Genomic DNA, 16,900 nt, shown 5'->3' with positions numbered 1-16,900 from the left:
AGCCTCCAGTTAATCCAAAATGCGGCTGCAAGAATTATTACAAGAACAAGAAAATACGAACACATAACCCCAGTTCTTAAATCTTTACACTGGCTCCCAGTTAAGTTTAGGGCAGATTTCAAAATCCTCCTTTTAACATATAAAGCATTAAATGGCCAAGGTCCGGCTTACTTGTCTGAACTTATCATGACTTACAAACCTGAGCACATTAAGATCTCAAGATGCCGGTCTGCTTATGATTCCAAGGATTAATAAAATAACAGTGGGAGGTCGAGCTTTTAGTTACAGGGCCCCTAAACTGTGGAATGGTCTGCCTGCTTCTATAAGAGATGCCCCTTCGGTCTCAGCCTTTAAATCCTGGCTGAAGACTCACTACTTCAGTTTAGCATATCCTGACTAGAGCTGCTGATTAACTGTACAGACTGCATCTCTGTTGTTAGTCATTAGCACTAAAACATAAGTAACATGATTGTTATAATTGAATACTAACCCTCTGTTTTTGTTCTCGGTACTCAAATGTGGCAATTGGTGCCTCGGCCCACCTGCCAAGTTGTTTGCCTGCCTGTGGTAAAGTCAGCCCTGATGGAGGATCACAGGAATCATGGGAAAGAGGGTCCTTTCATGGATTGGCTGGCGAGCAACGTTTCAGCAGTGGAATGGCCAAATGAGGAGGCAGCTTGATGGATGAGGTCTCCAGGACTCTACAAATATCCAAATCTTATTATGTGATATCATCTACTGTTAAATTCTGCTCAGTACTTCTAAAAAAATTATTATTATGCTGTATTAAGGATTTGTTCTGTTCTGTGTATTGTATTGTATTGACCCCCTACTTTTGACACCCACTGCACGCCCAACCTACTTGGAAAGGGGTCTCTCTTTGAACTGCCTTTCCCGAGGTTTCTTCCATTTTTCCCTACAAGGTTTTTATTGGGAGTTTTTCCTTGTCTTCCCAGAGAGTCAAGGCTGGGGGGCTGTCAAAAGGCAGGGCCTGTTAAAGCCCATTGCGGCACTTCCTGTGTGATTTTGGGCTATACAAAAATAAACTGTATTGTATTGTATTGTATATTTGAAAGGCACTCTATAATAGATAAAATAATAACAAACCAAATAGAAATAAAAGTACTTAACAAAATATACAAATTGCACTTGTTGACTTAAGGTCTATATTGCACATTGGGAGAGAATGATATGGAGCATATTCTGAGTTCAGGGCCATGATTGCTTTTGGATAAAAGCTATTTTTAAGACGGTTTGTCCTGGTTTTCATTGCTCTGTATCTCTTGCCCGATGGCAAAAGCTGGAAGAGGCAATGACCGGGATGTGATGAATCCTGTCAAATGTCTATTGCTTTTTTGCGGCATCAGAGGTGTAGATTTGTTCCAGAGTGGGGAGGGTACAACCAAGTGTTCTCTCCGCTGTCCTGACGACCCTGTGGTGCGCTTTCGTTTCTGAGGAAGGGCAGCTGCCATACCCCACACACAGTCCGTACCGGAGCAACCTCTCGATGGAACAGTGATAAAAGGCAAGGAGCAGATTTTTGGGGAGATGGTTCTTTCTGAGGATTCTCAGAAAGCACAGTCTCTTCTGTGCCTTCTTCAGCAGCTCCTTGGTGTTGGTGCTCCAGGTCAGGTCATCCTCCAGCTCAATGCCCAAAAACCTGAACACCGGTATCCTCTCTACATAGGCCCCGCCAATGATGAGTGGCTGGATGTCAGTTTTGTTTTTTCTAAAGTCAATAACAAGCTCCTTCGTTTTTGTGGTGTTGAGGAGCAGCTTATTGACTCTACACCACTCTGACAGCCACTCCACCTCATCCCTGTATACCAGCTCACCCTTCTTGCCCGAGATGAGTCCGACCACCGTCGTGTCATCCGCGAACTTTATGATCTTGTTGCTACGGTGAGTGGGGACACAGTCATATGTGTAGAGAGTGTAGAGGAGCAGGCTGAGCACACAACCCTGCGGTGTCCCGGTGTTGAGGCTGAGAGCAGTGGAGCAGTGGGGATCCAGCCTGACCCTCTGGGAGAGACCAGACAGGAAGTCCAGTATCCAGCTGCACATGTGATGTGATGGAAGTCCTAGATCTACCAGTTTGGACACCAGTCGTTGTGGGAGGATAGTGTTAAATGCCAAGCTGAAGTCCACAAAGAGCAGTCTGGCGTAACTCCCGTGCTGTTCCAGGTGGGTCAGGGCAGTATGAAGGGCTGTGGCCGCAGCGTCTTCCGCGGATCTCTTTGCTTTGTAAGCATATTGAAATGGGTCCAAAATGATCCAAAATGGCTATATATATATATATATATATATATATATATATATATATATATATATATATATATATATATATATATATATATATATATATATTTGTTTTCAAATATCAAAGCATGTTCATGACATTAAGCTATTTTGTCACAAAATAATTAAAAATGGCAAAAAAAAACACAAAATGGCACTGTAATGATGTAACAAGCAAGCTAATTACAAATAAATATATTTTCAAATATCAGAGTATGTTTATGATATTAAGCCATTTTGTCACAAAGCAAAAAATGAAAAACCAAATGACACTGCAATAATGTCACAAGCAAGCTAATTACAAGTAATATATTTTCAAATATCAGAGCAGGTTCATGACATTAAGTCATTTTGTCATTTTAACTTTTTGGAGGGATGTTACCATCCAACTGTATTTTGGGTTTCTGATGTTGGAGCGTAATCACGTGTACAGAATGCATGTGTAGAGTGACATGACGGTGGACATCTTTAAAACACCAAGTCATGAACTGCCAGCATTCTGTTTTCTTAAAGAAAATGACTCGTTAGAACAAGGTTACTGTTGCGAACTCATTAGAGTTTGCCCCGATTCACTTTATGTAAACATTCCTGTTATTATATTTGAATACACAAAACAATACGATTTGCTTTTTAAAAACATGATCATGAGGGGGACAAGGCCACTTGTCCAAAAAGTGGACACTAGCCTAAATCTGTGAAGGTTTGCATTAACAGCACTACATGACAAGCATGAATATTTTAACTTTATAATGGAGATATTTAAACATAAATCTCATCCTGTTACTAATCCCGCTCACAGCAAACTGACAATCACGCCTGTTTATTTATTTATTTATTAACATAATGTTTCCTTTTTTCTCTTGGTGATGTTAAATGAAGCTGGGCATTACAGTCATCAATACATTCACACGCTACTGGGCTTTTGCCTCGATTTAAACACAAGATGCTTAAACGTGGGCCTGAAACAGGAAAGCAGGCTGACAGTCATCTTCCATTAAATTACGTGCACACTCACACACTTTCTCTCTCTCTCACACACACACACTACACAGCCTCGCACGCACGCTGACATGCCTGAAATCAAAAGCCCCGCAGCCCTGCAGCATCACTTCGATAGGCCACCCGAGTGATGTTTGAAAACCCCAAACAGTGAGCGCCTCGTCAGGCCCCAATATACGGACAGCGCCGCAACGATTGCAAGGACACAAGGACGATAAGATAAAATGAACAAGTCCAGTCGATAACGGGACGGCGCCACGTTCCTATATCACTCTCACACACACATACAAATAAAATACAAGTGTGCGCACATCGTAGCCTAAAATGGCCAAGCACAGCGCATTACCGATCCGTACTGATCTTACCGTGCTGTTTTGTATTCTCTCCCGCAACAGCAGGCTCGGTTAACCCGATCAATCGTGCATTCTATCTAGCGGAGCCGAGACTGCAGACGGTGTGCCATCATCATAAATGACTTTAACTGGCCTCGCAGCAAATCATCACGCAGCTGTCAGCGCTTCTGGACGGCGCTCCTGACTTGTTTCACCTAACAAAACATCTTTCAGTCGCTCTGGCTTAAATCAGCTATCTTTAATTCTTGCAGTCTACTTAGCATCAGGATGCTCAAGATGGAGGCTGCATTTGCACCTGCAGCATGCGCAGTAGCATCAAAGCGGTTGAATTAATCACTGGATCAGCAGCCCTCCCTTAAAATCGACTCGGTGTGCTGGAGGGCAGCCTGGACCCTCCACTGCAGGATGACAGCGTGTCGAGAGAAAATGCGAGAGAGAGAACGCTAATGTTGGGACAGCTTTAAAATATAATATCGACGACTCATCGCTGACGTTATTATTATTATTATTATTATTATTATTATTATTGTCGCTGTTGTTGTGGTTCGCGTAACACACGTGTCCGATTTGCCAGCTCGTTACAGCGTAGTGACAGCGCTTCCCTTCACAAAACAGTGACGGGACAGTAATTGCCCAGACCACTAGGGCGCTTGTTTGCCTTGTCAGATTTGGCACTAAGGCTCGGTCGTAGGTGGATCACTAATAACAAACCCGATCACAATATTTACACTATGTACTTCACAGAGCTAATAAGTGCATTATGACAAAATGAAGAGGTGGGGACTGTGACTAAATATGCAGAGCAGCTAGCAAACTGTTATAGTGCTATGAAGAGTAAAGTGTGATCTCCTTAATATTTTAAGGCCTTATATTGACAGTCCATCCGTTTTAAAATCCCTTCTTTTCCATTATCAAGTTGTTGGGAGATGAAACCCATCGAGGCTGAAATAAGCTTCTGATCAATAGGAAAGTAATCCATCACGAGTCTTATGTGCACATCCATATCAAGGCAGTTTACAGCCAGCAGTTCATCAAAACACCCCATATGAAGTTACACGGAAGTTACTACATGCAAATTCTACATGTATGTAAGTGTGTATTTATATATATAATCCCTGTTGTGGGGCATCCAGTAAATTTAGTCTTGATACAAACCTTAAATTAATTGATAACCAAAAAATAAGGTGTATAATTAGACCAAGGGATAAAACCAGACACTCCACCAGGGGCATCTGTAATAGAAATTTAATTCAAATTAAAACAAAAAATATATCAGCAGTTCAGAAAGAACCATGCAGTTTTAAATGCTGTTTATTGAACATTCGCTCTCTTGGCACTAAAGCTGTTTTGGTAAATGATATTATATTAAGTACAAAATCTGATCTGTGTCTTCTTACTGAAACCTGGCTTAGTAAATGTGACACTGTTCCTCTAGCTGAGGCGTCACCAGATGGATACTCGTTCCTTCATAAGTCTAGAGATTCTGGTCGAGGAGGAGGCCTTGGAATAATTCATTGTAACAAAATGCAAATCACTCCTAAAAATTTAGGCAACTTTACATCCTTTGAGGTATTCATTTTAAATATTAAAACAGATTCCAACACAATTATAGTGCTAGTCTACAGACCACCAGGGCCATATTCATTGTTCATGACTGAATTTAGCAACCTTCTGTCTGATTTGGCTATATATTATGATCACGTAGTTCTGATGGGGGATTTTAATGTACACATTGATGTGGAAACTGACACTTTTAGCAAATGTTTTACTTATTTGTTAAATTCAGTAGGATTTTGTCAGATTGTCAAAGGTCCAACTCATAATCATAACCATACATTAGATTTAATTATAACTTACAAAGTTGAAATTCAAAATTTAAATATTACTCCATTAAATGTAGTTATTTCCGATCACTTCTTAATTACATTTGATTTAGTTCTGCCCATGCCAAGCACTCGCAGATTAAAACAAAGACAGTGCGACATCTAGATTGTAATTCTGCTTCAAAATTTATAGATACCTTGAGTAAGTCGAGTGTAATTGTGGAAAACCATTTAGATCAGTTAACATCAAATGTAAACATGGAAAACAATTTAGATCAGCTAATATCCCATTATAATGTGACCTTGAGAGATGCTCTGGACACAGTGGCTCCCCTAAAGACAAAAGTGATCAAAGCACATAGAAACTCTCCCTGGTTTAATGAAAATACTCGAGCTCTTAAATTAGAGTGTCGAAAACTGGAGCGCAGATGGAGAACAACAAAGCTACATGTCTTTCAAATTGCATGGACAGAGAGTGTAAATAAATATAAAAAAGCCCTCTTTAAAGCTCGCTCAGAATACTATTCTACATTAATAGATAGCAATAATAAAAATCCTAGGGTACTTTTAGAGCAGTGGCTAAATTAACAAATGGGAATTCAGATCAACAGTGCAAAATACCAACAGATATTAGCAGTACAGACTTTATGAACTTCTTCAATGAGAAAATTAAAAATATAAGATCCCAGATCTCAGCATCACAGTACAAACCAAATACTAGCTTAGCAGACCCTGCACATTGCATTCAGCACTTTAATAATTTTAATCCTGTAACTCACCAGGAAGTCTTAACTTTAATTACTAAAATGAAGCCCACTACTTGTTCCCTAGATCCAGTGCCAACAAAACTAGTAAAAGTGCAATGGATGTTCTTGCAGCACCTATTCTAACCATTATCAATAGTTCATTACTGCATGGCACAGTACCTGATGCACTAAAAGTGTCAGTCATTAAACCTTTACTTAAAAAGTCAGACCTAGACCCACACATACTAAATAACTAGAGGCCTATTTCAAATTTACCATTTCTCTCTAAAATACTAGAAGTAGTCGCCAGTCAGCTTCAGTCACACCTTACGCATTACAATTTATTTGAGAAATTCCAGTCTCGGCTTTGCACTGGTCATAGTACAGAAACGGCACTAACACGGGTTGTAAATGACATTCTGATATCCTCTGATGAAGGAAATTCCACTGTAATTATGTTGTTGGACTTAAGTGCAGCATTTGACACCATTGACCATTCTATTTTACTGCACAGGCTAGAAAACGATGTTGGGCTTACAGGCCCGTGCTCGCTTGGTTCAGTTCTTATTTATCAAATCGATTCCAGTATGTACAGAAATGTGCTGACAGTACTCCATCATTATACACAGAAGTTCAATATGGTGTCCTGCAGGGCTCAGTACTGGGACCTTTACTGTTTTCACTTTACATGCTTCCACTGGGATCTCTCATTAGGAAACATAATGTTAATTTTCACTCGTATGCAGATGACACCCAGTTATACCTTTCATTTAAATCAAATGAAGTTTCTCCGATGTTGTCTTTAATTAGTTGTGTTAGTGAATTAAAGGAATGGATGAATGAGAACTACTTGTCTTTAAATACAGATAAAACAGAGATGTTAATTGTTGGAGGGAATGACGCTGATCACAGCAATATTTTGTCGTCATTTAACTCAGTTGGAATCCCAATTAATTTTACTGAATCAGCCCGCAATCTAGGAGTTATCTTTGACTCTAGCATGTCATTTAAAGCACATATTACAAAGTCGTCCAAAACATGCTTTTTCCATCTTAAAAATGTTAGGAAATTAAGGCGCTTTCTAAATAAACAGGATTGTGAGAAATTAATTCATGCATTTATCTCTAGTAGGATTGACTACTGCAATGCGGTGTTCACTGGCTGTTCAAACTGTTCTCTATACAGCCTCCAGTTAATCCAAAATGCGCTGCAAGAATTATTACAAGAACAAGAAAATATGAACACATAACCCAGTTCTTAAATCTTTACACTGGCTCCCAGTTAAGTTTAGGGCAGATTTCAAAATCCTCCTTTTAACATATAAAGCATTAAATGGCCAAGGTCCGCTTACTTGTCTGAACTTATCATGACTTACAAACCTGAGCACATTAAGATCTCAAGATGCCGGTCTGCTTAGGATTCCAAGGATTAATAAAATAACAGTGGGAGGTCGAGCTTTTAGTTACAGGGCCCCTAAACTGTGGAATGGTCTTCCTGCTTCCATAAGAGATGCCCCTTCGGTCTCAGCCTTTAAATCCCGGCTGAAGACTCACTACTTCAGTTTAGCATATCCTGACTAGAGCTGCTGATTAACTGTACATACTGCATCTCTGTTGTTAGTCATTAGCACTAAAACATAAGTAACATGATAATTATATTTGAATACTAACCCTCACCTATTCTTTTTTCTCGGTACCCAAATGTGGCATTGGTGCCACGCCCACCTGCCAAGTTGTTTGCCTGCCTATGGTAAAGTCAGCCCTGATGGAGGATCACAGGAATCATGGGAAAGAGGGGTCCTTTCATCGGATTGGCTGGCAGCAACGTTTCAGCCGTGGCATGGCCAAATGGGGAGGCAGCTAGATGGATGAGGTCTCCAGGACTCTTAAAATATCCAAACCTAACTATGTCATATCATCTACTGTTAAACCGTACTTATAAAAAATTATTATTATGCTGTCTTAAGGATTTGTTCTGTTCTGTGTATTGTATTGTATTGACCCCCTACTTTTGACACCCACTGCACGCCCAACCTACTTGGAAAGGGGTCTCTCTTTGAACTGCCTTTCCCGAGGTTTCTTCCATTTTTCCCTACAAGGTTTTTATTGGGAGTTTTTCCTTGTCTTCCCAGAGAGTCAAGGCTGGGGGGCTGTCAAAAGGCAGGGCCTGTTAAAGCCCATTGCGGCACTTCCTGTGTGATTTTGGGCTATACAAAAATAAACTGTATTGTATTGTATATTTCTCAAAACAATGAAATACACAGTTTTTAATGACAGTATAGCATCAAGTCAATGAAACTTGTGGGTTATTGATCTGGTCAGTTAAGTAGCAGAGGGGGTTGTTAATCAGTTTCAGATGCTTTGGTGCACTAGAGGGGCAACAATGAGATGACCCCCTATACATGAATGAATGGTTTAACAGGTGGAGGCCACTGACATTTTTCCCTTTCTGTTTTGTCACTAGTTTTGCATTTGGCTACGGTCAGTGTCACTACTGGTAGCATGAGGCGATACCTGGACCCTACAGAGGTGGCACAGGTAGTCCAACTTCTCCAGGATGGCAGGCACATCAATATGTTCCATTGCTAGAAGGTTTGCTGTGTCTCCCAGCACAGTCTCAAGGGCATGGAGAAGATTCCAGGAGACAGGCAGTTAGTTACTCTAGGAGATCTGGTCAGTGTCCCTCATAGAAGGTCCTTAATCCATCAGCAGAACTGACTGGTATCTGCTCCTTTGGGTAAGAAGGAACAGGATGAGCCTACAAAATGACCTCCAGCAGGCAGGCCACTGGTGTGAATGTTTGTGACCAAACAATCAGAAACAGACTTCATGAGGATGGCCTGAGGGCCCAACGTCCTCTACTGGGCCCTGTGCTCACTGCCCGGCACCATGGAGCTCGATTGGCATTTGCCATAGAATACCAGAATTGGCAGGTCCACCACTGGTGCCCTGTGCTGTTCACAGATGAGAGCAGGTTCACCCTGAGCACATGTGACAGACGTGTAAGGGTCTGGAGAAGCCGTGGAGAACGTCATGCTGCCTGTAACATCATTAAGCATGATCGGTTTGGTGGTGGGTCAGTGCTGGTCCGGGGAGGCATATCCATGGAGGGACACACAGACCTCTACAGGCTAAACGGCACCTTGACCACCATTAGGTATCGGGATGAAATCCTTGGACCAACTGTCAGACCCTGTGCTGGTGCAGTGGGTCCTTGGTTCCTCCTGGTGCACAGAGTATGCAGGCAGTTCCTGGAGGATGAAGGAATTGATACCATTGGCTGGCCACCACACTCACTCGCCTGACCTCAATCCAATAGAACACCTCTGGGACATTATGTTTCAGTCCATCTGACACCACCAGGTTGCACCTCAGACTATCCAGAGCTCAGTTATGCCCTAATCCAGGACACCATCCATCATCTCATTAGGAGCATGCCCCCACACGATGTAGTCAGGCATCCATAAAAGCCATACAAACTACTGAGTACGATTTGGAGTTGCTGCAATGACTAACTGATGGACTAGCCTGCCTGCCGCATCATTTTTTCACTTTGATTTTTGGGGTGTCTTTGAATTTAGCCCTCTGTGGGTTGATCATTTTTATTTCCATCAAATGATGTGGCATCCTTTCATTCCTAACACGTTACCCAGTCCACATCAGTATAGATAGCCAGGAAGATTTTTTCCCCCATTGAGATCTGATGTGTTTTCAAAGTGTTCCTTTAATTTTTTGAGCAGTTTACATACATGGTAAAATATTTTAATGTGACTCACAAAGTTCTTGTTTATACCCATTATTCAAAACTGGAGTCATGTTTGCCTTGCACTATGCCGTCAGTTGAAAGATAAAATTGCCCAATTGTTCAGCATGAATAACGAGCTTAGAAAACAAAATATGCCAGTCAGTTAAAAATGATGATCTCAAGCAGAGGCAGAGACAAATTACTATAGTGGCTACAGGAAGCAAAAATGAGAAGATACAAATGTTTTCACTTAAAGGATCTTTTGAAAGATTGTTGTAAGAGCCAGTAGCAAAGAAGAAATGGACACAGGTAGTGACCTTGACAGCGGGGATGTGTGTGAGACACCTGAATGTATTGATAGCATTAGCAACAACACAGGCACCAGCAGGTTAGATATTTCTCCAACTCACCGTTTACCTCCCTTGCTGCCACCAGTCCACCCAAGAATCCCACACCAGTCATCCGACGACAGCACCCAACGTGATGTCAACCCTCTCCCCTGATACCATGACAGCAATCCATCTTGGGCCCCAGAAATGCCAGCTGGCATCCCTTTTCTAAACCCATTCCTTTCAGTACAAGGCCATGGCTTCTATCTGGAAACCATCCTTGTAGAATCAAATGTAAAGCAGAAATAAACCCCTGGTGGGCATCTCAGTAATTTCCAGGCAGAGCTGATTGTAACTATTTTGAAGATTTCCATCCTTCTTCACCTCATTTCTCCATGATGTTCAGGTCCTCCCATTGGCCCCCCATCATGTTTTTGTTATACTGTCCTTGGTAACGACGTTCAAAGTCCAGTATATCCTGATGAAAGCGTTTGCCTTGCTCCTCTGAGTAAGCTCCCATGTTCTCCTTGAATTTGTCAAGATGAACATCAAGGATATGGACTTTGAGAGACACTCTGCATCCCATTTTTAATTCTTTATGAGAGTCTGAACCAACTGCACATAGTTTTCAGCCTTGTGATTACCCAGGAAGCCGTGAACCACTGCAACGAAACTGTTCCAAGCCATTTTCTTGTTTTTTTTTTCTTCTTGCAGTTGCTTGAGTGGTCAGTCGGTTGCCGCCAAATTCGCGGGATAGCAAACTTCATGGCTCTCTTTTCTCCCCTGTACCAACCTTCAAGAGTTTTCTTGCAATATTCGCATGTGAAATGAGGTGCCCAGGGCTTGTCTTGATCCCCGACAGGCATGCCAAAGTATGCCTTGTAGGCCTCGCACATCTTACGAAATGCTTTCACGGAATACTTTCTCGCTCTTGTCTTTATAAATTGTCCACAGACGTAGCAAAATGCATCTGCTGGGTGCAAGCAACCTCTTGATGCCATCTAAATCAAATCAAAAAAATAACATAAACCGAAATGTTAGTTCGAGTCACCTGTGCTTTTATACTTGTATGACTACTATTGGACAGTCTGAGAATGTTCTAGAAAGCTCTAAAAGTTTCTTGAAAAATTCTAGATAATTCTGGAAAATTCTAGAAACTTCTGGACAATTCTAACAGTCTAGAAGACTACTCAGTATTGAATGCGAATCGAGAATTTTCTCAAAAACAGACAAATTTCAAAATATCATTGTCCTGATCACAAAAGCAAAGCTTTTGTGGAACAACAGCTATTTTCTATTTTTTTTAGGCATAACGGGTTAGGAAAACACATTTTGTACCCAGGAACAAAATAAAAATCTGTTAGATAGTGTAATCAAAAGTAAGTTTTATTGACAAAAATAATAATTCTACATTGCTTAGATATCTTCGCCAATACCTTCTGTAACCATGTGTGCAGGGATGTGCACAGAGGGGTGGCTATGCAGGCTCAGGCCTCTGCCTCTTTGGTCTTGTTGGTCCAACGGCCCCCTTTATCTTGTTCAATCAATCAATCAACATTTATTTATATAGCACATATTCATACAAAAAAATGTAGCTCAAAGTGCTTTACAAAATGAATAGAAAAATAGAAGACACAATAAAAAATAAACATAAGTCAACATTAATTAACATAGAATAAGAGTAAGGTCCAATGGCCAGGGTGGACAGAAAAACAAAAAACTCCAAAGCTGGAGAAAAAATAAAATCTGTGAGGGTTCCAGACCAAGAGACCGCCCAGTCCCCTCTGGGCATTCTACCTAACATAAATCATCATATTTTCATGGAAGGACCTGATGATGATGGTCACGTAGACTTCTGGCTTTCAGTCCATCATTGTTGGAGCATCATGATGCTTTGAGTAGGTGGTGGTGGCGCAGGCCGCCACCACAAAGAAACCGAAAAAGAAACAGAAGAGAGTAGGGGTCAGTACGGATTTTAGAGCCACCATGAATAGTTATTATGAAGAATTGAACATACAGAGTATCAGGATTATGTTAAAGTGAAGTTATAAAAAGGCCATGTTAAAGTAATGTGTTTTCAGCAGTGTTTTAAAGTGCTCTACTGTATTTGCCTGGCGAATTCCTATTGGCAGGCTATTCCAGATTTTAGGTGCATAACAGCAGAAGGCCGCCTCACCACTTCTTTTAAGTTTAGCTTTTGGAATTATAAGGAGACACTCATTTGAAGATCTAAGGTTACGATTTGGAATATAACGTGTCAGGCATTCCGATATATAAGATGGAGCGAGATTATTTAAGGCTTTATAAACCATAAGCAGTATTTTAAAGTCAATCCTGAATGACACAGGCAACCAGTGTAGTGACATCAAAACTGGAGAAATGTGTTGGATTTTCTTTTCCCAGTTAGGATTCTAGCAGCTGCATTCTGCACTCGTTGCAAATGATTTATGTCTTTTTTGGGTAGTCCTGAGAGGAGTGCGTTACAGTAATCTAGTCTACTGAAAACAAAAGCGTGAATTAATTTCTCAGCATCTTTCAATGATATAAGAGGTCTAACTTTAGCTATGTTTCTTAAGTGAAAAATGCTGTCCTAGTGGTCTGATGAATATGCGATTTAAAATTCAGATTACAGTCAACGGTTACCCCTAAATTTTTACTTCCGTCTTAACTTTTAATCCTAGTGCATTAAGTTTATTTCTGATAACCTCGCTGAATCCATTATTGCCAATTACCAAAATTTCAGTTTTCTCTTTATTTAGTTTGAGAAAATTACTATTCATCCATTCAGAAATACCAGTAAGACATTGTGTTAGTGTATCGAAAGAGTCGGAGTCATCAGGTGCTATAGATAAGTACAGCTGTGTGTCATCAGCATAGCTGTGGTAGCTCACATTGTAACCTGAGATAATCTGACCTAACGGAAGCATATAGATTGAGAATAACAGCGGACCCAGGATAGAGCCTTGTGGAACACCATATCGGATATCATGTGTCTTTGAGATTTGATTACCACAACTCACAAAGAATTTTCTCCCTGCCAGGTAGGATTCAAACCAATTTAAGACACTGCCAGAGAGGCCCACCCATTGACTAAGGCGATTTCTAAGAATATTATGATCAATGGTGTCAAATGCAGCACTCAGATCTAAGAGGATGAGAACAGATAAATGGCCTCTGTCTGCATTTACCCCAAGTCATTTACTACTTTAACAAGTGCAGTTTCTGTACTGTGATTTGTTCTGAAGCCTGACTGAAAGTATCAAGAATAGCATGTTTATTTAGGTGGTCATTTAACTGCATAATGACTGCCTTCTCTAAATTTTACTTAAGAAGGGCAGGTTAGAAATGGGTCTAAAATTTTCAAAGGCAGAGGGGTCAAGATTATGTTTCTTAAGAAGGGGTTTAACTACAGCAGTCTTAAGACAGTCTGGAAAGACCCCGTATCTAATGACAATTTACTATGTCCAGAATATTGTCAATTAGACGCCTGATATTTCTTTGAAAAACCTGGTTGGTATTGGGTCAAGGACGCAGGTGGAGGTTTCAGTTGAGAGATTATACTATGTAATTCAGGTAAATCTATCCTGGTGAAAGCATTTAATTTGTTTATAACGGAGTACCGGGCTTTGGAGGTTCTGCAGTGTTGGGGAGATATACTATGTTATCTCTAATATCATTAATTTTTGAGTGAAAAATACAGCAATGTTCTCACAGGTTTCACTGGAAGTATTCTGGGGGCATTCCTTTGTGTTCCCTGGGTTTAACAGACGGTCAATTGTTGAAAATAAGACTCTGGGATTACTAGCATTGTTATTTATAATATTAGAGAAATAGCAGCCTCTCAAGACGGACAGTGTTATTGTATTCTGTTATTTTAACTTTTAATATTTCATAGTGGATAGTTAGTTTAGTTTTCCTCCATTTACGCTCAGCTCTACGACATGTTCTTTTAAATCAGACACTCTTTGGGTCTTCCATGGAATAACAGTACTAGAGGATTTTTAACTGTCTTTTCAGGTGCAACTTGTCAACAGCAGTTCTTACTTTAGAATTAAAGTCTTTCCACTTTACTATTTACATTATCCTCGCTATTATAGCTGGCATTATAAACGGACTGATTGCTTAGAATAGTTGTAAGCTTTAAAGCTGCTGATGAGTCAAAGAAGCGTTTTTAACAAAATGCTTCTCATGAGCGTTTTCTATCTTTATTTCTATATTAAATAGTAGAAGGAAATGGTCTGATAGACCGATATCAGTGACCTGCTTTATATCAACTTTAAGTCCTTTAGTAATCACTAAGTCTAACGTATGACCTGCTTTATGTGTAGGCTGATTTACGAGCTGCCTCAAATCAAAAGAGTCCAGGAGGTTCATGAATTCCTTTACCTTTTGGTCACACTGATTGTCGACATGAAAGTTAAAGTCGCCGACTATTAAGAGTGCATCATAGTTTGTAACTAAAATTGACATTAAGTCAGAGAATTCCTCAAGGAAAGACGCGTTATATTTAGGAGGTCTATACACGGATAATACGAGAACGTGAGAATCTCCATGAATAACAACGGCGAGATACTCAAAGGACTTAAATTTACCAAAACTAACATCTTTACATTTTAATCGCTCGAGTAAATGTTTGCCAAACCGCCCCTTTTCCCTGGCGGTCGCACGAGTAAAACTGTAATCCGGGCGCAGATTCGATTAAAACTGCCGCCCATTGGAATTAAGCCATGTTTCATTTAGCGCAATAAAATCAATGTTTCTATCACTAATAAGATCGTTTATAAAAAATGTCTTGTTAGTTAAAGCTCTAACATTTAATAGTGCCATATTTAATGTTTCTGAAGGGCAGAGCTGAATTTTATGCGTGTTATCGGTAATCGGAACAAAAATTAAGTTATTTTTGTTAACGCCGCTCTGTGTGTACTTTTTATGTAATCTACAATCCGTTTTTATAGTCTTAATGCAGTGTTGATCTGAAGTAGTAATTTCAATTAAATTATTGGTGTTTTTGCCGCACTGCCTAGATTTTTTACGTGCGTTAAGATTTGTTATTAGATTATTAATGATGTGCACTTTAACGGAAGACTCTGTTAAGCCATTATGTCCTATCAAACCAGTAGCATTACGTAAGGGGTTAGCAGTAGAAGTAGACAGTCAAGATAGACGAATTACCTTAGCGATGTTTTCGGAGAGGACCCGGGCGCCAAATCTATTCGGATGCAGTCCATCCCGCTTGAAGAAGCACGGCCTTTCCCAAAAAAGATCCCAGTTGTCTATAAACCCGATGTCTTGATTCTCGCAGAAGCCTCTCAGCCAGTTGTTTAAACCCAGCAGACGACTGTAGTATTCATGCGATCGTCTGACGAGAGGTAGTGGACCAGAGATGAAGATTTTTGCGGATGGGGTCCTCTCCTGTTAGGACCTCATTGATTGCTCCTGGGCACAAGAGGCTTCTTGGTCTTCTTTTCATTAGAAGAAATGGAGAAAAAGCAACAATAAGCAAAGTGCCATTTTAAAGCTAGATAGTGTAGCAGTGCATCCTTGTATGGTTGACTATTTCTGTGTATATTTCTGGGTGTGCCTTTTCTGCGTGACTAAGATGTTCTGTGCCTATCATGTCCTGAACAGTAACCAAGGGAGCAATGAGATAATCATAATTTTAGTAATAAATAATATTAGTTTTTAGTTAATGTGAGTGCCATATAACTGGGAAAATGTTAACTATTTCTGGACTTATTATTTTTTAGGAGAATGTACCATTTATCTGTATGTTGATTGGTGTAAACTGAAATGCTTCTTGACTGTGTTATGTAAATGAACCTAACTTTAGTAAAAATGCTGCTTTGTTAGATTAGCAAGTATAGTCGCAGTGAACTGATATGTGCATGTGGGTGACTCCCTCAAGCTTGCTGCAATAAAAGACGTCCATCTTGGATTGATTTACCAATGGTGATTCTTGACTATTCTTTATTTACAGAGTGACTTTCCCTAGCAGTAGGCTACAGTTTAAAATCCCAAAATGAAATGAAACTAGGTCTATAATAATAATAGCTATTAATTCCACAAAAAATGCATAATAAATATTTGCATGCAGGTTGTGTTGGTTTGTATGATGTTATATGATGCAGAAGGTAGTTATAATGTCTGTGCACACACCACACATGCTTTGCTTGTAATGCCAGTGCTTTGCTTTGCTTGTAATGCCAGTTCTTCTAGTCATGTTGTGAAGGGTTCTCCACTTTCAAAAATACAATACAATACAATACAATACAATACAATACAATTTATTTTTGTATAGCCCAAAATCACACAAGGAGTGCCAAAATGGGCTTTAACAGGCCCTGCCTCTTGACAGCCCCCCAGCCTTAACTCTCTAAGAAGACACCAGTAGGGAAAAAAATGGAAGAAACCTAGGGAAAGGCAGTTCAAAGAAAGACCCCTTTCCAGGTAGGTTGGGCGTGCAGTGGGTGTCAAAAAGAAGGGGGTCAATACAATACAATACACAGAACAGAACAGAAAAAGTGTTGGGAGGTTTACAAAGCACCACATTTTTTGTGTATCAACTCAAACATTGGAGCCAAACAAAGCATCGTAAAACACCGGGCATC

At 40.2% G+C, this 16,900-nt stretch overlaps 1 protein-coding gene across 1 annotated transcript in view; it reads right to left on the bottom strand.

Annotated features, from left to right (window-relative positions):
• Nucleotides 1-3,979, bottom strand: part of glrbb (glycine receptor, beta b) — a 160,515-nt gene extending 156,536 nt beyond the window's left edge. Inside the window, exon 1 of the mRNA XM_039750302.1 lies at nt 3,663-3,979. The gene's annotated coding sequence lies outside the window, so the exon portion shown is untranslated. The remainder of the gene's footprint in view (nt 1-3,662) is intronic.
• Nucleotides 3,980-16,900: the final 12,921 nt, after the last annotated feature.

This window comes from Polypterus senegalus, chromosome 4 (assembly GCF_016835505.1).
Source record: "Polypterus senegalus isolate Bchr_013 chromosome 4, ASM1683550v1, whole genome shotgun sequence".
NCBI classification, from domain to species: domain Eukaryota; kingdom Metazoa; phylum Chordata; class Cladistia; order Polypteriformes; family Polypteridae; genus Polypterus; species Polypterus senegalus.
The sequence above is the reverse complement of the archived record's forward strand: the minus strand, read 5'-3'. Positions and strand labels throughout refer to the sequence as shown.